Below are 21,393 nucleotides of genomic sequence, written 5' to 3'. Positions count from 1 at the left end.
TTCTTTCTCTTTCCTGCATACGCGTTGGATAGGTCGTCTGCTCGATTGGAATGACACTGACAGATAATTATCATTCCAATTTTGACATTGTCGCCACTCTGTATATAGTCACTCTAATCACAACTAGGCATGGGCGATACTGGTAATCGATACACTCGGTATGGATACCTTACCCTAAAGTATCGAGTATTTTGGCATCGATACCTCCGGATACCTAAAGTGACTATATACAGAGTGGCGACAAGTCATCCCAAATATATGCAATGCGGTTTTTCCAAGGTTTTTCTTTCTCCTTCCTGCATACGCGTTGGATAGGTCGTCTGCTCGATTGGAATGACACTGACAGATAATTATCATTCCAATTTTGACATTGTCGCCACTCTGTATATAGTCACTCTACGGATACCAATGAGTAGTGGTATCTAGAGTGACTATATACAGAGTGGCGACAAGTCATCCCAAATGTATGCAATGCGGTTTTTCCAAGGGTTTTCTTTCTCTTTCCTGCATACGCGTTGGATAGGTTGTCTGCTCGATTGGAATGACACTGACAGATAATTATCATTCCAATTTTGACATTGTCGCCACTCTGTATATAGTCACTCTAGTGGTATCGATACTTTTCAAGCGATACTTATAGGTAGAGTGACTATATACAGAGTGGCGACAATGTCAAAATTGGAATGATAATTATCTGTCAGTGTCATTCCAATCGAGCAGACGACTTATCCAACGCGTATGCAGGAAAGAGAAAGAAAAACCTTGGAAAACCCGCATTGCATACATTTGGGATGACTTGTCGCCACTCTGTATATAGTCACTCTACTTATAGGTATCGTTTGTTTTTTTTTCTAATCCGTCGTAAGGATGATTTAGACTAAACGTGTAAACGGGTGGCTAAGCGTCACTATTCAAGAAACGGCCACCCACTAACATTTACGGTTGCCCAGCATGAGACCCTCGTAGAGAGAGGTTCTTTTTATCTCGAGTTCGAGAAGCGAAGTATGTTGGCAGATTTAAAACACCATGCGCTCGGTTTGAAACGTCGGATCACCATACCTACCATACCTACGCATAGACCTGATACTTGAAAACAGCATTATTTGATCTTGCTACAGCAGACAAAATGACGCGAGATTTTCATCAGTGGCTAAGTCCAACTTCCACATGAAAATAAATGTGGACGATTAGAGTGTTTCTAGCTGATTCCGGAGTCAGCCTCTCTGGTAGGAAAAGGACTCAAACTATTAGAACTCCACCAACCAAAGACATGAGAACCCCCGCATGGAGGTTCGTCGCATTATCTCTAAACTAGAAAACTAGCAAACTATTCGCTCTTAAATTGTATAAGTTATTTATTTACTGGTTTTAATAACTCGTAGAAAACTTTAAGTCGCATGCGCATACCCGAGTTTTTACTTGAAGTTTACCGTTGCTGCGGGTTGTTGGTGTGGGAAATTAACATCCGCGCCACGCAGATCCCGATACTGCTTTTCCTGCGTACAGCGCACAGTGTGCACTAAATTTGTTGGTTTACTCAATGGTTGCTTAAGCTGGTTGGCTTAAGGCCCAAACAGAATGCAGCGTTAACGCATCCGTCAGCGTCAATTTGACAGTAAACCCATGGGAAAACTGTCAGAATAACGCTGACGGACGCGTTGACGCAGCATTCTGTTTGGCCCTTTAGGCTGAGCTTAATGGCTAGTTATTAAACGATGCTTGTTGCTGTTTGATATTATTCAATGTTACCGAATTCTTTTAAGCCAACATATCTCGTACAGGGCGCAAGTTGACGGATGCAATGTCCGGCGTTGTATCGTACAGGGAAATCTTGATACTGAACGACGGAACAAGAACAAACACTGGTACAATAGTGTGTTCCGTGGCGAATCTGTTCAATTGAAAGATATCCTATACGTGGTATCTTAACATACCGCTACTTGGCAATAATAGGTGTCATACCTCTCATAGCACATTTGTCCGTTCGAAATACGGTTGCGTACCGGGGTTGTGGTAGGGAAAACTGCCTATTTAAGGGAAAAGATGATTGCTAAGCTAGACTTGTGGAAAGTCTTCATGCATTTCATCACATTACATTACTGCACATGCATTAATCACGATGTGAACAAAATTATGGGCCACTCGCCTATTTCACAGGTAACATCAAAGTAAAAGATCAAGGCAAGGTGATCCTTAGATTTTGCGCGGTGCTTGAAATTGTTCTTTTGGTTAAAGTTGTCTTCTAGCGAACAGTTTATGTAGCTAACCAACCTCTCCCGTCTGTACACGGGTCATTGGCCGTTTTCGGCAGGTCAAACTCCTCGGTAGCGTTAGCGATACAGGCAAATCAAGCAAAGTAAGCGAGCCCCTAGAATCTCATTCTAATGTTCCATTAATTTAATTTAATCTATACCTATAAAGAAGGATTTCTGTCTGTCTGTCTGTCTGTCTGTCTGTCTGTCTGTCTGTCTGTCTGTCTGTCTGTCTGTCTGTCTGTCTGTCTGTCTGTCTGTCTGTCTGTCTGTCTGTTTTGTGTTCCTTATAGAATCAAAAACTACTGAACCAATCGGCGTGAAAATTTGCATGTAGAGGTTTTTAGGGCCAGGAAAGGTTTTAGTGATGGTTAGAGACCCCTCCCCCCACTAAGAGGGGGGGCTCCCATACAAATGAAACACAAATTTCTGCATAATTCGAGAACTAATTAAGCAAATAGAACCAAATTTGGCATGTGGGTGTTTTCGGTGACAAGAATTTATTCTAGGGTAATTTGAGACCCCTCCCCTCTTTATAAGGGGAATTATAACTCCTCTCTCCTTTAAGAGGGGGGGTTTCCATACCAATTTCCTCATAACTCGAGAACTAATCAAGCAAATGGAACCAAATTTGGCATGTGAAGGTTTTCGAGGGCAAGAAAATTTTCTATGTTGAATTAGGACCCCTCCTCACTTTAAGAGGGGGGGCTCCTGTACAAATGAAATACCAATTTCCTCATAACTCGAGAACTAATCAAGCAAATGGAACCAAATTTGGCATGTGTGTGTTTTTGAAGACAAAATTTTTTTCTATGATGAATTGGGACCCCTCCCCACTTTAAGAGGGGGGGGGGGCTCCTATACAAACGAAATACAAATTTCCTTATAACTCGAGAGCTAATCCAGCAAATGGAACCAAATTTGGCATGTAGGTGTTTTTGGAGGCAAGAATGTTTTCTATGATGAATAAGAACCTCTCCCCACTTTAGGAGGGGGGCTCCTATACAAATGAAATACAAATTTCCTCATAACTCGAGAACTAATCAAGCAAATAGAACCAAATTTGGCATGTGGGTGTTTTCGGTGACAAGAATTTATTCTATGGTAAATTGAGACCCCTCCCTCTTTATAAGAGGAATTGTAACTCCTCTCTCCTTTAAGAGGGGGGGCTGCCATACAAATTTCCTCATAACTCGAGAACTAATCAAGCAAATGGAACCAACTTTGGCATGTGAAGGTTTTCGAGGGCAAGAAAATTTTCTACGGTGAATTAGGACCCCTCCCCACTCTAAGAGGGGGGGCTCCTGTACAAATGAAATACAAATTTCCTCCTAACTCGAGAACTAATCAAGCAAATAGAACAACATTTGGCATGTGGGTGTTTTTTTTGGTGACAAGAATTTATTCTATGGTGAATTGAGACCCCTCCCCTCTTTATAAGAGGAATTATAACTCCTCTCCCCTTTAAGAGGGGGGACTTCCATACAAATTTCCTCATAACTCGAGAACTAATCAAGCAAATGCAACCAAATTTGGCATGTGAAGGTTTTCGAGAGCAAGAAAATTTTCTATGGTGAATTAGGACCCCTCCCCACTTTAAGAGGAGGGGCTCCTGTACAAATGAAATACCAATTTCCTCATAACTCGAGAACTAATCAAGCGAATTGAACCAAATTTGGCATGTGTGTGTTTTTGGAGACAATTTTTTTTTCAATGATGAATTGGGACCCCTCCCCACTTTAGGAGGGGGGGTCCTGTACAAACGAGATACAAATTTCCTCATAACTCGAGAACTAATCCAGCAAATGGAACCAAATTTGGCATGTAGGTGTTTTTGGAGGCAAGAATTTTTTCTGTGATGAATTAGGACCTCTTCCCACATTATGAGGGGGGGCTCCAATACAAATGAAATACAAATTTCCCCATAACTCGAGAACTAATCAAGCAAATGGAACCAACTTTGGCATGTGAAGGTTTTCGAGGGCAAGAAAATTTTCTACGGTGAATTAGGACCCCTCCTCACTCTAAGAGGGAGGGCTCCTGTACAAATGAAATACAAATTTCCTCCTAACTCGAGAACTAATCAAGCAAATAGAACAACATTTGGCATGTGGGTGTTTTTGGAGGCAACCATTTTTCCCATGATGAATTAGGACTTCTTACCTTTTTAGGAGGGGGGGGGGCTCCCATTCAAACGAAATACAAATTTGCTCATAACTTTAGAACTAATCAAGTAAATGGAACCAAATTTGGCATGTGAGAGTTTTAGATGGCAGAATTTTTTTTCTGTGGTGTATTACGACCCCTTTCCCTTTTAAGAGGGTGGGCTTCCATACAAATGAAATACAAATTTCCTTATAATTTGAGTACTAATCAAGCAAATGGAACCAAATTTAGCATGTAGGAGATTTTTGAGTCTTGAATTTATTTTATGATAGTTAGAGACCTCTCACCCCTGTGGTAGGGGGATATGGACTCTCATACAAATAAAACAGAAATTTTGGCGAAACTCAAAAACTAATCCAACTCGAGAAATTCGAGACTCTTCCATAAAACATTAATCAATAACAAGACCACAAAAACTATCTATAGTAACACTAGATCATTCAGGACGAGCCGGTCGCGAGTGTTGCCGGTGACCCGCCGTCGGAAGCGCCGCCCACTGGGGGACTTGCAAAACTCGAGAAGTGATAAAGATCATCCGAGATTCATGATTTATGTACAACACAGGTTAATTTGTGGCAATACGAAGTTTGTCGGGTCAGCTAGTTAATTTTATAAAAATGTTATGCATTGGGGTCCAAATGATCAGTTTTGATCTTGTGTTCAATCATTCATTTTCAATCCGAAATTCGTTTTCTTTGCTTCATTTGAAAGATACAACCACTTACCTTGCACGCAAGGTAAGTTAGGGAATATTTTGTTGACTAATGGCCACTTCAGTTCCGGAACATTAGTTAAGAGCAGAATAGAATGCTGCATCAAAGCATCCGTCAGCGTGTATTTAATAGTTGACCCATGGCCAAAACTTTATACTTCAATTAGTCTAATTTTATAATTAAGTCGATGAGATTTTATGTGCAGCTAGATGTATAACATTTCGCCGAATACCGTTTCGCGGAAAACCAATTCGCGAATGACCATAACGCGGAATATACTGTTTTGTGGAAAACCATTGCGCGGAAAGTACTATTTCGCGGAAAAAATTTTCGCCGAAAATACTATTTGGCGGAGAACCACCGTTCCTTCAGTTTGGAAGCCGCAAAAAGCAGCTTCGCCGCTTTGTATTCAACAAAAGTTAAATCGAAGCGAAGACTAGGGATAACTAACTTAACTAACTAGAGGTCAGTAGACCTAGGAAAACGAATAGACCTAGACAGATGTGACCTCTGCGGGGGGGGGCTGCTCCCCCCGTAGTTGCCGGCGCTTCCGACTGCGGGTCACCGGCGAACACTTGCCGTTGCCTGCGGCCGGCTCGCCCTGAATCATCTAGGAAACGTTTGCTACTAATATGGTTTTCCGCGAAACAATATTTACCGCCAAATGGTTTTTCGCGAAATGGTTCTTTCCGCCAAACGGTTTTTCGCGGAATAGTCCTTTCTGCGAAAGGGTTTTCGGCGTTTTGGTACTTTCCGCGAAAATGATTTCCGCAAAAATGTTTTCCGCGAAATGGTATTCCGCGAAACGGTACTCCGCGATATGGTCTTCGGCGAAATGTTATACAACCGCTAAAATTCAAAAATGTCCCCAAAAACCAGGTACCGCACGTTCTGGAATCGACATTAAAGTGGCCATTTGGTTCCAAATGTCCCCATTTTATTTCCATTAGTCTTATTTTATCAAGCTGATGTGATTTGATGCGCCGTAAGATGAATTATCTCAAAAATGCAAAATTCCCCCAATAACAGGCAGTGGATGTTCCGGAATCGACCTCCGCTTTGGTACATATATGTTCTTATATGGCGTGAAATATAAGTTTTTCGTTCAGATATGATTTCGTATATCTCAGTTGCAATCGAGATATACAAACCAAATGGTTTACTGGGCGTGCGAAAGCTTTGACAATTATTTGTAATTCTTTTTTGCGTAGTTTTTATAAAACGCAACTAAATACTCCTGAATATATGATTAAGATACAATCAAATATTGCAATCGTCTATACTGCTTTATAATTCACAGTCATGAATTGTATATGAAGGCACGCACGACTGCAAAACAACTTATTGTTCACTTCGATTTGACATACTCTAATTATTATACAATTCCAATGTGAAATTGACATGAAAACGATTTATTATGAACTTTCTATTACGATTTTGTGTTGTCTGGGAGTCCAATGTAACTTTTTCCATAATAAAGCTTTCCAGTTATGTGTGTATTGGTGCATGAAAATGAGGCAAACAACAACAGTAAACAAAAGAGATGTATTCCTTTGTCACCAAGGTATAGAATGAATTTTGTCTTCCGCTGGCTTAAATATCAGCAAATTTTCGAAATATGTGCTTGAATTTGGAACAGGATGGAAAATTTGACCGAAATATGTGCTCTGTAGTGTGGCAAACGGAGAAACACAACTAGTAATCGCTATTTTTCGGTTTGTTCCTCCAGCATCAGCTGTTCCCCAAAATGAGGTAAACATCATGTATATACACGCGTATTCGTGTTCGCTAGTGTGGGTGCTTGAGCTGTCAGAAAGCTCTATAAACTAAAACTGCTTAGTTTTAATTAGATTTTTAAAAACTCCGTTAAATATTGAATGTTATTATTCAACAACCACGTTGAGTGAATGACTGAAAATTATTTCATTTTGAAACAATTTAAAGTTCAATTCGAAGAACTTTGATCTCGTTTTTCACAATATGGTGGAATTGTTACATTGGACGAAATCAAAAGTGACGCGAGATATTGAAACTGCGTTGGGAACGGCCTTATGTCTGTTTGTCTGTGGTTGATCGGTGAGTTTGTATTTGACAGATAAAAAATATTTACTTTACCTTGCTCTTAAGATACCTTGAACCTGAGCCTGAGCCAGCGCTTTTATCGATTGAAGAGTTATTTATTTATGTTGCTGATAAGTTTTATGATCAATTCGTTGATTTTCTATTCATATATAATAATTAAGGTATCTATCCTGGAATTTGGTGACTCTTTGGTAAAGAATCGGTCTCGTGCAGTAATCGAATCATAGGTAGTTACTTGTAGGTATTTTTTGTAAGTTATTTTCAATTGCTAATATGGATGCTGAGTTAAGAGTGGAGTTTTTGTGCAATTGGCTGAATGCTTGCAATAGTGTATTGTGCTATTTTATATGTATTACTGCTGATTGCAAGAAAAGTTTTACCTTCAAGAGTGCGCAATCGCTCATAAGGTGGTATTTTAGATTATTGTGCCTTGCAGCAATTTTCCGAATCCTATACGTAAATTTATATTGTGCCTGGCAGCCAAACCTGGACTATGTACCCTAATGCCAATGTATAGGGTGTTTGCAGAGTGCATTTGTATTGGAGATCTGTTGGGCAGGCAAAAGTGACAGCTCCATATAAAACACACGGGCTGGGAAGAGCAAAATTTTTTAAATGATTTATTTTCTTCATTTAAAACAGAAATTACAAATTGCTTCATACATATGGCAAGGTAATATATCTGTTTACTAAATAAAAAAATTATTTTCAACAAATAAGCTAAGACGCGGTAGCAATGATCAAAAATGTAACTGTGACCTATGTTAGCGGGATAAAAGTAAATAAATATCAATAGCCAGCAGTTACTTTCGGCTAAGAAAGCAATCTATTATGCTAAAACCAATTTTATATTCCGTTACTTTCAACTTGGTCTATGCCGTATACTGCTTCAAAAAACAGTATATTTGGGACACCGATTTAACGCGAATTCACCGAAATCCTAGTTACCAAAAGTCAGCATATATTTCAGGGAACATTTGTCGGTTACTTTGACTATTAGTTGCTTTAAAATGATAAATAATTTTAGAAAAAATGATAATTTTATCCAGCACGTTTTTGCTGCATCGAATAGGAAAATATGCAATGTGTGCCCAACAGATGTCTTGCATGTGTGTGTAGCAAAAGCCCTATCTGCACTACAGAGACTGTAAATTACAGAGGCGCCAAGACACTCAAAATCCGCTAAATTTTGAAACAAAACGGAGAGTACCATCATAAATAAAGGTAAAGTAACCATGAAGCTTTATATCAATTCAATTGTAATGCTTTATAGTGCACTACAAAACATATCATATAATGTATTATTTTCTTACATGTACAATTAATGCCGTAATAAAGTGGAAAAGGGCCCCACTATTGTCAAATTAAAGCTGCATTATAACAGCAATTGCTAAAGCACCATTACGGCGTATATTTAACATCGTTTCGCCTGCATTATCGACATATCGTTATTTTTAGCTTGTTTTTGAAAAAAATATAAAAACATTGTGCCCGGCATGTCAAAAGACAAAAATAAATATATTTTCATATTTATTTTTCAAGTCCGCAGTTTCTAACACAGCTTGTCAAAGCTATGCGTTCCATTATTTACGATGAATGAAACACATTTTATTTCGCACTAGCTGACCCGACAAACTTCGTATTGCCACAAATTAACCTGTGTTGTACATAATCATGAAGCTCGGATGATCTTTGTCACAATCTCGAGTTTTGCAAGCCCCCCAGTGGACGGCGCTTCCGACGGCGGGTCACCGGCAACACTCGCGACCGTCTCGTCCTGAATGATCTAGTGTTACTATAGATAGTTTTTGTGGTCTTGTATTGACTAATGTTTTATGGAAGTCTCGAATTTCTCGAGTACGATTAGTTTTTTAATTTCACAAAAATTTCTGTTTTATTTGTGTGAGAGTCCATCCCCCTACCACAGGGGTGAGAGGTCTCTAACTATCGTAAAATAAATTCAAGACTCCAAAATCTCCCACATGCCAAATTTGGTTCCATTTGCTTGATTAGTTCTCAAGTTATAAGGAAATTTGAATTTCATTTGTATGGGAGCTCCCCTCTTAAAAGGGGAAGGGGTCGTAATTCACCATAGAAAAAATTTCTGCCATCTAAAACTCCCACATGCCAAATTTGGTTCCATTTGATTGATTAGTTCTCGAGATAAGAGGAAATTTGCATTTCATTTGTATGGAAGCCCACCCTCTTAAAGGGGAGATGGGCCATAACTCGCTTTCTAAAGAAGAGAGGGGTCTCAATTCACCATAGAAAAAAATCTTGCGTCCAAAACCACTTACATGTCAAATTTGGTTCCATTTGATAGATTAGTTCTCGAGTTATGAGGAAATTTGTTTTTCATTTGTATGGGAGCCCCCCCCTCTTAAATTGGGGAAATCCATAGAAAGTATACCATAGAAAATATTCTTGCCTACAAAAACACCCAAATGAAAAATTTGGTTCCATTTGCTTGATTAGTTCTAGAGTTATGAGGAAATTTGTATTTCGTTTGTATGAGAGCCCCCCCCCCCTCTTAAAAAGGTAAGGGGTCCTAATTCATCATAGAAAAAATGGTTGCCTCCAAAAACACCCACATGCCAAATATGGTTCCATTTGCTTGATTAGTTCTCGAATTATGAGGAAATTTGTATTTCATTTGTGTAGAAGCACCCCCTCTTAAAGTTGGGAGGGGTCCTAATTCACCATAGAAAATATTTTTGCCTCCAGAAACCTCCACATGCCAAATTTGGTTCTATTTGCTTGATTAGTTCTCGAGTTATGAGGAAATTTGAATTTCATTTGTATAGGAGCCCCTCCTCCTAAAGTGAGTAGTGGTCCCAATTCATCATAGAAAAAATTTTTGTCTCCAAAAACACCCACGTGCCAAATTTGGTTCCATTTGCTTGATTAGTTCTCGAGTTATGAGGAAATTTGTATTTCGTTTGTATAGGAGCCCCCCCTCTTAAGGTTGGGAGGGGTCCTAATTCACCATAGAAAATGTTCTTGCCCTCAAAAACTTTCACATGCCAAATTTGGTTGCATTTGCTTGATTAGCTCTCGAGTTATGAGGAAATTTGTATTTTGTTTGCATAGGAGCCCCCCCCCCTCTTAAGGTTGGGAGGGGTCCTAATTCACCATAGAAAATATTCTTGCCCTCGAAAACTTTCACATGCCAAATTTGGTTTCATTTGCTTGATTAGTTCTCGAGTTATGAGGAAATTTGTATTTCGTTTGTATAGGAGCCCCCCTTCTTAAGGTTGGAAGGGGTCCTAATTCACCATAGAAAATATTCTTGCCCTCGAAAACTTTCACATGCCAAATTTGGTTTCATTTGCTTGATTAGCTCTCGAGTTATGAGGAAATTTGTATTTCATTTGTATAGGAGCCCCCCTCCTAAAGTGAGGAGGGGTCCCAGTTCATCATAGAAAAAAATTTTGTCTCCAAAATCACCCACGTGTCAAATTTGGTTCCATTTGCTTGATTAGTTCTCGAGTTATGAGGAAATTTGTATTTCGTTTGTATAGGAGCCCCCCCTCTTAAAGTTGGGAGGGGTTCTAATTCACCATAGAAAATATTCATGCCCTAGAAAACTTTCACATGCCAAATTTGGTTCCATTCGCTTGATTAATTCTCGAGTTATGAGGAAATTTGCATTTCATTTGTATAGGAGCCCCCCTTTCTAAAGTGGGGAGGGGTCCCAATTCATCATAGAAAAAAATTCTGTCTCCAAAAACACCCACGTGCCAAATTTTGTTCCATTTGCTTGATTGGTTCTCGAGTTATGAGGAAATTTGTATTTCGTTTGTATAGGAGCCCCCCCTCTTAAAGTGGGGAGGGGTCCTTATTTACCATAGAAAATATTCTTGCCCTCGAAAACTTTCACATGCCAAATTTGATTCCATTTGCTTGATTAGTTCTTCAGTTATGAGGAAATTTGTATTTCATGTGTATAGAATCCCCCCCTTCTTAAAAGGGGAAGGGGTCCCAATTCATCATAGAAAAAATTTTTGTCTCCAAAAACACCCACATGCCAAATTTGGTTTCATTTGCTTGATTAGTTCTCGAGTTATGAGGAAATTTGTATGGAAGCCCCCCTTTTAAAAAGGAGAGGAGTTATAATTCCCCATATAAAGAGGGGAGGGGTCTCAATTTACCATAGAATAAATTCTTGTCACCGAAAACACCCACATGCCAAATTTGGTTCTATTTGCTTGATTAGTAGTCGAGTTATGCAGAAATTTGTGTTTCATTTGTATGGGAGCCCCCCCCTCTTAGTGGGGGGAGGGGTTTCTAACCATCACTAAAACCTTTCCTGGCCCCAAAAAACCTCTACATGCATATTTTCATGCCGATTGGTTCAGTAGTTTTCGATTCTATAAGGAACATACGGACAGACAGACAGACAGACAGAAATCCTTCTTTATAGGTATAGATTTCAAATGTGTCCTTTAATTAGATTCGAACCTGGGTGCGTGTATCCCTGCATCATTCATTTGCTGGCGCTTTTGACATCTCAACCACAGCTGCAGTAGATGAGTGGGTTGTAATTAGTCGTAGTTAAATCGTCGTTCGTAGTTCATTTTAGAATTCAATTGGTTGAAAAAAGACAGTAGCAGTTAGGTGAAACAGAGCATAAGTAGTGGCCGTAAATAAGCAAAAACGAAGTCAGGTATAAGCATTTTATTAACATTTACGATACGTTTTAAAGATTTGTCCTAAAGCTTGTAAGCAACATATTGTAACATTATATACGCAAATAGTGTTTTTAATAATGCTAATTTACGATAATGGTTAAACGCATTAGCGATGTTTATACAAAAGTTTTAACCTTGCGAATTGCTGATTACCGCTGTCTGGTATTAGCGATGCCGAGCTACAGCCAATATGGGGTTATGCGTCTAGGGGTTTCCAACAGCACTACGCACCTTTGAAAAAAGTTACTTTTGATTACTTTATTGATTACCTCTGATTACCAGTAATCAATCTCTTGTGATTACTATAAATTAATCATGGTTACTAATGATTACTTAAAATTATCATTGATTACTCTACTGATTACCATTGATTACCTAATTAATACGTAAATGATTACAAAAGTAATCTCTGATTACTACGCACTTATGCGCTTTACTGGAAACCCCTTGTTATGCGTTAATGCTTGTGGTTCAGCGGAGTGCTATCCCTATCTTAACGAACGGTGTTTGACAGTCCACTTAACGAAGGGCGCTATTGCAAGAAATCCAAGAAATAGCGCCCGTCTGACAGGTAGATTTGCTGCCAACCTTGTCGAGATGTGCTGAGATGTTGGCAACAAAAACATGGCATCCATCGCAAGCCCCTGTTGTGGTTACTTGGGTAACTCTCCGCTTTCGTTCAAAATTTAGCGGTTTTTGAGTGTCTTGGCGCCTCTGTAATCTACAGGCTCGAAGGAAGTAATCGATTTTTTGTGTGTAAAATCTGTTGGTGGCGCCCTCCAGAAATAGTTTGCCAAACGCATCAAAAAATATCCACGTACGTTTATCAAAATTTCTTTGTGCTGAAGTTACATAGCAGCGATGGCAGCGACATCAAGATTTAGTTTGCCACTTACTGCTCGAGGGGTGCTCTATTGAAGGATTACTCGTAGATTACATAAAAACCTTTTACACACTTTTGTCGATTACCTGGTAGTCTGTTCTCTGTGTCAATACTTGTCAAGTTGGAATCATCATGTAGCATGAAAACTATAACATTAAGGTTTAAAATAAATCATTGAAAAAAAATAATTTTTTTTCACCCGGATAATCGAGTCTAAAAACCCGGATAATCGAATCCCTGGTTAATCGAGTCCGGCCTGTATATGTCAAATAGCGGAGCTTGCAAACATAAACAGCTGATCCGCAGCCAACCGCACTGACTACAAATATCGCAAAAAAGGGTTTGTTTTCTTTAATCAAAATTAACAGCAGCAACTGAATAATGCGTAGGATCACTAGGATGTTTAATTAATCCGCTTGCATCGGATTGCGTTTTTGATTCCAGCGTTTGCGTCTTGTTTGTTTACTTCACTCTAAGCTCATCGATGCGGCGAAAGTTGAAAGCTCTTTAAAAGCTCATTGATGTGACGAAAGTTTGATACTGTGTTGCTGCTTTTCCGGAAATCGCTAGTTCAACGCAACCAAATGCGTGTCGCCTATGTTGCCAAAATCGGGACCCTTTTTCGATATAAAAAAATTAATTCTAAAGCATTGAGAAGTTGACTAAATATCATTAATCAACGATTGCAACCATTTTATGTTTAAAAAGTCCGACAAGAGCTATCCGTCCGGTGCAAATAAGTTATTGACACATAACTTTTTTTCATGAACCTACTCAGGGCATCATTTTTTTCGTCATTTAAAGCATGTATGCGGAAACTGATTGATATTTAAGCATATTTTTGGAAGTGAAATATCTTGTGTTGCCAAAAACGAATACTTTTGTTGCCAAAATCGAACTATGCCAAATTCGAAATCCAACTGTACACAAGAAAAAGTTTGTAGTTGTAGAATGTTTCGAAAAGTAATATTTTTATTGACGTAGGACTACGTCTTGCCGCAGAGTTTAAAAACTTGCACATACTGATGTCATCATTTTGGGTCATTTTGAACATGTATGCGAAAATTGATTGATGTTTAAGCATATTTTTGTTTGCGTGTTGCCAAAAACGAATAGTTTTGTTGCCAAAATCAGTCCGTGCCAAAATCGAGGCATGCCAAAATAGAACCATGCCAAAATAGAACCATGCCAAAAACGAAATCCCACTGTATTAAGTAAAGAGATAAGTTTATAATTATTTCGCATCTCCTCTCTCAGACCCAATTCGATAACTGCAACAACTTTGCAGTCATCAGATCCATATATGTATGACGAATAAAAATCAACGCACAAGACGGGATCCACAATGCAATAAAAAATAAAAATTTATGAATATGAAATGCTTTTTTATATAAATATAGTAGCATTTTATATTTGGCAACAAAAGCGTCTCGCCTATGTTGTCAAAATCGAGACCCTTTTTGTAATGGAAAAATTGAGAAAAAATGAGTCAAAATGGGCTAAATATAAACAATTAATGATTTATCTATATGATTGCAACAATTTTATACTCGAAAAGCCCGACAAGAGCGTCAGACCGACGCAAGCAAGTTTTTGACCCCCTGCGGTAAAACGTAGTTCTAAGTCAATTAAAAAATATTATCTTTTGAAAAATTCTACAGCTACAAACTTTTTTTCATGCACATACTGACGTCATCATTTTGCGTCATTTTGAACATGTACCTATGCAGAAACTGATTGATATTTAAGCATATTTTCGGAAGTGAAATACTTTTGTTGCTAAATTCGGTCCGTGTCAAAATCGAAGCATGCCAAAATCGAAATCCCACTGTTCATAAATTTATATTCGATTTTTGAGCTTAAATAACTCAGGATAGATTTTTTAATGAGTAATACTCATTTGCTATCCGGAAATATTATAAAAGTTCGTTGCGAAATTAACGACATCTGGTTTTATTAACGTTCTGCTAAGGTACCCTAATCTTAACGATTACGCTGTTGTGGAAGTCTGCTGGACACCTAAACTTAACTTAATAATTGCTATTACTGAATTATGTATATTCACATTTTATTTATTTTAGAATACAGAACATATGTTTAGCAACCTATTATAGATGTAATAAAACCCCAGATATAAGTCGGGAAGACCTAGGACAGGACGTGCCAAGTGTCAACCTCGGCGTTGACCCAAAATTGACCCAACTTCTGATTGGCTGAAAGTGACGAGCAACCGTTGACTGGAAAATATAACGCGGTATCGCTTTCAGTGTTGCTGAAACTCATTAGTGGGAATACGACAATAAGTTATTATTTCCGAATTTTGATTTCTTTTGTATTCTGTAGTTCTGCTTGGTTCTACATTAGTTTTGTTTGTACACGAATTTTAAATTCAAAATGAAATGCAAAACATGATTTTTGTAGCATAAACTGTGGCGTATTCGGAAGCTGTTTTTCGGCAAACGATGTTATTCTTAAAATAATATGTGCAGGCAACAGTGGTGCAGAGTGTAACAAAGAATATTCAATCGGGATGGCGGTAATAATAAGAAGAAGAATAAGAAACCAGTTGGCACGTCCTGTCCTAGCGGAAGACACCGAAACTTCAGAATCAAAATACAATACATAGCGTATCTGTTGCATTTGTCTGATTTCTGATGTCACTCAGAATACAACCTCAGCCGCAGAAGGTAAACTTTCTAGCACTATTTGCATCCAATCTGTTGCTACCTGCTTAATTGAAGATAGAATTAACAAAAGGGCGAATGTCGCAAGCGTAAACAAACCGAGTGAGGGTTGATTTTCCTATGCTGGCCAAGCAAAAAGTAACTCTCACCCGGTTTGTTTATATTTGCGACATTCGCCCTTTTGTTAATTCTATCTAGAATTGACTATTCTATACGCGCCAGATTGCAGAAAAAACGACGACGAAAGAAAAAAACTACAAGGTATACAGCCCCAAGGGTTATACGAAAGGGTGACGTAGGACTATATCAGATCATCAGACCAAAGACTAGACTGTAAACTGCCTTTCTGGCATATGTAGGTTTATAAGAATTTGTGAGTGCCATTGTTTAAGTGAATGTTTAAAAGAGAAGAGCAAAATATGCAATGCAATGGTGGCTTTGACAATACGTGGACGGGGGTTCATAAGCACAACGCATGTAACCTTTGAGACAGAAATTTCTTTTCAGAATCTCTTGTGTGCATCATAAAGGTTGAAATGGTAATGAATGACAAATTTCTATTTTATTTGCATGAGAGTCCTTATCCTCCTACCACAGGGGCGAGGGGTCTCAAACCAGCATAAAATAATTAAATTGAAAATAAATTCATGCCTCCAAAAACCCTCACATGCCAAATTTGGTTCCATTTGCTTGATTAGTTCTAGAGTTATGAGGAAATTTGTATTTCATTTGTATGGAAGCCCCCCCTCTTAGAAGAAGAAGGGGTCTCAGTACACCATAGAAAAACATCTTACCTCAAAAAAACCCCACATGCCAATTTCGGTTCCTTTTGCTTGATTAGTTCTCGAGTTATGAGGAAATTTGTATATTATTTGTATGGGAGCCCCCCCCCTCCTAAAAAGTGGAGAAGTTTCAATTTACCATAAAAAAAATCTTGCCTTCTGAAACCACTTAGTTCTCGAATTTTGATGAAATTTATGTTTCACTGTATAAGAGCCCCCCCCCCCTCTTACGCCCCCTTAAAATTACTCTCTTGCCACCCTATAAAATTGCTGGTCATTTTATCTATCCAACTACCTATAAATTGTTCAGTTTCGTTCAGTAGTTTAGTAGTTATTAGCATTTGAAATCTTTCATTCAAACGTTACACTTCTATTTTCGTTTTCACAAAGTGCTACCCAGTCCCAGTATAGTAAACAAAGACGTAGTCCTACGTCAAAAACCCCAAGCTTTACCCAGCAGCAGTCGCATGATGCGAGAACCCAAGTAACCAAGAGTTCAAATAATGGTGTCTAACGAGGGTTAAATAGCTTTATGTATATTAATTTATAACTTGCTAAGCAGCGTAACTTTTAAGTAATTAACCGAACTTTCAAGCTGTCTTGAGTCCGCTGCATAGAACGCCAAGCAGCTTCGAAATAAACTGTCAAAAACTAAGAAAAAACTAAAATTTAGCAGCACTTCTATGTTCTATTTTTATGCTTCTACCTAACTTCTATATTCGTTGCATTTGCCTGCTGTTGGGTTTGAACCCGGGTGTTCTGCGTTGTAAACCTATCCCGATCCACTGCGTCACCTTTGTCGTATACAAGCGATGTGAATTTTGCCAATGAGTTTGTTCTTAAGTAAAAGTTCGTTTTAGAACTTGCACCTGCTTTATGCAGCGCGAGTTAATTATAGAACATAAACTTTGGAGCCAGGCAATTAACCAGTAGTGAGATACCGACAGCATATGCGACACAACACAACACAATAATGAAGAGCATTGCATTCTAATTTACATTTGTAATTAGAAATGTGCGAGGATTAAATTTATTCGAGTGAAATAAAAATAATTAATCTCAAATAGCTTTAGGTTCTGCTGGTTTGATCACCAGAAATTTAAACAAAAAAGTGGCCAGAAGCATTCACACAGAACTTGTTAGCAACTAAAGTTACTTCAGAACTTCATGTAGCATCCTAATAGCTTTGAAGTATCTATGAAGTACTCTGAAGTACTGAAGTACTTCTTAAAGCATTTAGTTCCACGTATACTTGATATACACTACTAATCAACAAGAAAGTTTCAGGGAACTGAATTTGAACTAATTGCGAACTTTAGAGTTCGAACTTCTGGTTGCTTGGGGAGTGCTTATGGATCAAAAGATGGCGGGTTCAATTCCCGGAAAAAAGACATGCATTTTTAATTAGCTAGCCTAATTATTCGAATTAAAGTTATTCGAAATTAAAAATATCGCGTTCGAAACATGTTCACGGCAAAATAAAAAAGGTCGCATTCCATTTTTTTTAATTTAAAAATAGATTTTTTTGGCTGCATAAAGGTTGACGAAGCGTTGATTAAGCGACTGGAAAAGCAGATTGCAAAACTATTTCTCGTTCTAAAAATAGAATTGACAGCATTGCGCAAATTGGCTATTTAAAAGTGCTAAAAAGTTTCTATTAAGCTTCATTGCAGCTTCGAAAGCAGCTATTAATTAACCTGAAGCTTGATAAAATCACCAGATTTAGATGTTTAAGAGCTGAAAAAAGGTTTTTATTTCTAAACCTAAACCATAGATCAGCCACAGGTTGAATAAAATCAGCTATAAAAGCGTTTGATCAGCCTGAAATTGTTACTTGGGGGATGCCAGTTTACACGGTAAAAAATAGTAATCATATTGGCCTCGCCAGCGTTGCTGATATTGTTCAGGGTTTTGCGTGAGAAAAAAAGAAAGGGAAGTATTTTTGCTTTTGTCAACACTCACGCGTTGACAGTTCGGCACGAGATTTCCTGTAAGTGCGAGCAGCCTTTGAAATCTCTTTCAACGCTGGCAAGGCCAATAAGTGTAATAATAGCAGGGGTGTACACAAGGGAAGTCGTTACCACATACTGTTCCACAAAAACTAGCAGAAATGACACTTCCGATTCGGGCAGAATCCTGTTCGATTTCTGCCAGAGGTTTCGAATAAAAACCGGTTTTGTACCAATTCAGCTTTCCCTCCTTTTTTGAATGGTACCCAGGTAACCAATAAGCATTTACAATGCAATTTAAAAGCAAGCCAATATGCATTTAAGTTGCCTTAAATGCTACTTAAATGCTATTTTGGCAAAATATGTGGCTACTTTACTGCAAGCCCTCTTATAGTGCTGACAATGCTTATTTGCAGCTAGTTACCAACAAGAAGAATTTAAATAATATGTTTCATTGATATTTTTCGGTGAAATAAAACCCTTCTTTTCTCGATCTGCGTAACGTTTCTGGCTACTATGCTTCGCCTATCGTCAGACGCATTTTCGTCAGTCTATATTCTTAGCACATTGCTAATGCTGCGTCCGCTGCCGACGAGTAACCATTGCCTGCTTGCTTTGTTCACACTCTGTGTGAACAGTGTGAACAAAGCAAGCAGGCAATGGTTACTCGTCGGCAGCGGACGCAGCATTAGCAATGTGCTAAGAATATAGACTGACGAAAATGCGTCTGACGATAGGCGAAGCATAGTAGCCAGAAACGTTACGCAGATCGAGAAAAGAAGGGTTTTATTTCACCGAAAAATATCAATGAAACATATTATCAAAATTGTTACGGTGACGGAAAATAAAAAAAAAAAAAAAAAAAAAAAAAAAAAAGGGAAGAAGAATTTAAATAGAATTGTGGATGCCAATTTACAACAGCTATGCAGTCAAAAAGCTGATAAACAACAACTTGCAGTATAAAACGCCAGGGATGCTAATAAACGACTGATTTACTGCTTATTTTAATGCTTATTGGTTACCTGGGTAGTAGCAGCGGGCAATAAACAGGTTAACAATTAAATTATCGACCTTTTCGCGTGCGTAATGGCGGCTTGTGGGTACAACTTTCGGAGAACGTTAGCATGCCTTTGGCAACTTTATTCACGTCAAGTTGATATTTCCAGCCTTAATTGTCGTTGTAACACTTTCAAGCATACGTGAGCGGAGTTCCCAAAAGCAAATAAACATTGTCGAAAACTGTACCCACTAGCCGCCATTAAGCGCGCGAAAAGGTGGATACTATGTTGTGCTGCTAATATGAATGTTGAATCAAACCGTTAGGTTAAGTTTTCTCATAAAAAAAATGTTTTATTTTAATTATTCAAGAAATTGCGATGCGAAAGGGTTGCGCTATTCCTGGATGTCAGTCGCAGTTCGCTATAGCTAGGTTGATCACCGTTAGTTCTACACCACTCCTAGCGCAATGGTGGAAAGATGCGCCATGGAGTTCAGTCACCAGTGGGTGCTTAAAAGATACGAAAATATGCACCATGCACTTTCGTGAGGACCAGCTCGATTGTAGTGAAACACCGCCGACTGTTAACGCTGATGTTGTGCCGTCTGTAAACCTTCCTTCAATTATCGAAAATAAAAGAGCTGATAACGAGAACAAGTACAACGCACTATTGGTGTACTGTCGGTTTTGTGGCAAGAAACAAAAAAACCTATTCAAATCCACCTGGAAGATCTTGTCGAATCTGAAACGCTATTGTAGCTTTGCCTTGGTCATAGCAGATTTTTGGAAGGATATCCTAGTGGAATATGTGACCACTGTTTACAGATTGTTAAAGTTACTACTTTCTTTATTAGAGATTGTGAAAAAGCTCAGGAAAAATTACAGAAACTATTTTTTGGAACCTCGCCACAGTTTATCGATTCTTTCAATAAGCAAGAAGAACAAGAATCCGATAGCAATCTCGAAATACCTGAGGTAACCGTTTTATTAGATGAGCCTAATGCTTCTACAAATAATGAACTCAATCCATTTGATCAAAATGAATTCGAAATGCAATCTCTCTCAATAGCAGATAACATTCCCGATCCCTTAGTAATTGATCTGCAGGCGAAGGCTAAATTAACAAAAAGAAAGTCTGACGACCATGGCGAAGTTAATTGTACCGTGTGTGACCGCATATTCAACAGAAAGCGGGCACTTAAAGCCCACATGGAATCCGTTCATGAAGGCCGTGTTTTCGCATGTCCAATTTGCGGCAAAACGATGGGCTGGCGTAAGACCCTTCAAAGGCACATGAAAAGTCATGAAGAAAATTATTACAAACATAAATGTGAGTTATGCGACAAATCTTTTAGCCGACCGAGTCATTTAAAACTACATATGACGAAGCATACCGGTGTTCGAGTACGTTGCCCATTGTGTTCATCTGGGTTCCGGTAAGTTTTATGCATTACTATATTAAAGTACAGAAATATAAAACATCGGTACTATTTGAACCATTTTAGATGCAACTATAAACTTGGCGATCATTTGACGAAATCTCATACACTGGACCAAAGGGAAGCAAAGGAATGGGTGCGAAAAGCGGAAAAATACTAGTGAACGCAACATTTTTCTGGTTTACTCCTGTATTTGTTCGAATTAAACTCGAAATAATCAATCTTAATTCTATTTTTTATTTGAATCACTTCGAATAAAAAACCTGATTTAATCCACCTAGCGGTGCATTACCGCCCAGCCTAGCTTCGAGGTACGATGCTGGTCTAACAAGCCAGTCGTCGTATGTTCGAATCTCGGCTAGGCAGTGCTTGCTAGTTAGAGTCAGTAGGATTGTTGCACTGGCCCCGTAATTTTCCTGTACTCTAACAGCCGGCTGCGAAGTCTGTCGATAAAGAAGGGTAATGTCTAAAGACGGTATAAACCCATGGCTTTGCTTTTTAGCGGTGCATTAGCATTAGCGTTAGCACATAAAGTTGTACACAGGGGCGTAACCAAGGGGTCGGACATTCAGCACATAGTGCCCCGGCACTGCAGAAATATCAAACGGCACACCTCTAAAGCCTTATAAAAATAACATTTATAGGGCTTTACACACCTCCGGTTCAATTTTACATATGAAATGGGAGCACTGCCAGTTGTCAAAATCATCTCGCACGGTTGCCAGATCTATCAAATTTTAACGAATTTAACAAAT

At 38.6% G+C, this 21,393-nt stretch overlaps 1 pseudogene; it reads left to right on the top strand.

Annotated features, from left to right (window-relative positions):
* The first annotated feature begins 7,325 nt into the window (after nucleotides 1-7,325).
* Nucleotides 7,326-20,805, top strand: LOC128745250 (serendipity locus protein beta-like; annotated as a pseudogene).
* Nucleotides 20,806-21,393: the final 588 nt, after the last annotated feature.

This window comes from Sabethes cyaneus, chromosome 1, assembly GCF_943734655.1.
Source record: "Sabethes cyaneus chromosome 1, idSabCyanKW18_F2, whole genome shotgun sequence".
NCBI classification, from domain to species: domain Eukaryota; kingdom Metazoa; phylum Arthropoda; class Insecta; order Diptera; family Culicidae; genus Sabethes; species Sabethes cyaneus.
Note: the sequence above shows the minus strand (reverse complement) of the source record. Positions and strands in the feature narration are given on the sequence as shown.